A 1,277-nucleotide genomic window follows, 5' to 3' on the forward strand; every position below is an offset into this window, starting at 1 on the left:
GACCCTTTCTTTATATCCTGCCTTATTTAGTGCTGCATTATAGAAATTAGCTTCATTATTAAATACCCTATTGTTAGCAGATAGTTTGGAGAGTCTTAAAGATATATTTTTTACTAGATTTTCTATTATAGCCCTAGGATGGTTACTTGATTTACTTATATACTGTAGGTTTGTTAGGGGTTTGTGGTATGGTCTATATGTCTTATTCTTCATATCTAATGTTACATCTAGGAAATTTGCTACTGAGACATCATCTTCATAAACTATACCCATCCCCATTCTGCTGAAAAATCTGGCCAGCCTACCCTTAATTCTCTGTAGTTCCTGGTTTGAGCAATTCCTAACATATAACAGGCAGTCGTCTCTGTCAAGGTAGAAAATGCTAAAATAATTTTATCATAAAAAAATATTTCAGTACCGGTTTCAGTCATTGAGACTTTTTCAACTGTAAGTATGGGAAACAATTGTTATTGTTGAGCGTATTTGGGCTTGTTTTAGGAAGCTTTTCATAGATTTGGGCTGTCTCTTGCTTTTTATGATGATGTGTGTTTGGAGGATTAAGTTCATTCTGTTGTCCTTCTTTAGCAGGGGAATGTTTTGGAGGATGTTGTCGAAGGCTTCATTGTTTAGAGGGTTGTGTATGGAGATGTATGGTGGGAGTTTTAGTTGTAAATCTTTCTTTAATTTGGGATGTCTGAGTTCGTGGATGTTGAGTTGTAAGGCATATGTCAATCAGTGAAGGTGGATAGTTCCTGGTGATGAGTGTATACTTTAGTTCATGTTGTCGTGTATCTCTGATGCTTGCATTAGAAACTATAGTACAGATCCTTTTTGCTAGGTTGAAAGGGATATTCATTCTGGTATGTCTGAGTGGCATGAGTTGAACAGTAGATATTGCTTGGAGACCGTATATATCTGTTTCAACTATGTTGTTAGATTTCTTAATGAGGATGTCGAGGAAGGGAAGTTGTTGATGGCTATATTCCATCGTGAATTAAATGTTTACATCAAGTCCATTTATATGTGCTTGAAATTCTTTAAGTCTCTCTATACTTTCATGTCAAAGAATGAAACAGTCATCCAGGTATCACTTCCTATGTAGAGGGAGAATGGGTTGCCATATTTTTCTAGTACCTTACGATAAAGACTGATTTCTAGATATCCCATGTAGGGGTGGGGAGAGATAAATATAGGATAGTAAAAGAGGGTGAGGAATGGAGGGAAAAGTGAGAGATAGTGTGTGTGTGTTTTTGTGTGCGTGAGTGCTTTTGTGTTGG

The sequence above is a fragment of the Octopus bimaculoides genome, chromosome 25 (genome assembly GCF_001194135.2).
Source record: "Octopus bimaculoides isolate UCB-OBI-ISO-001 chromosome 25, ASM119413v2, whole genome shotgun sequence".
Taxonomy (NCBI): domain Eukaryota; kingdom Metazoa; phylum Mollusca; class Cephalopoda; order Octopoda; family Octopodidae; genus Octopus; species Octopus bimaculoides.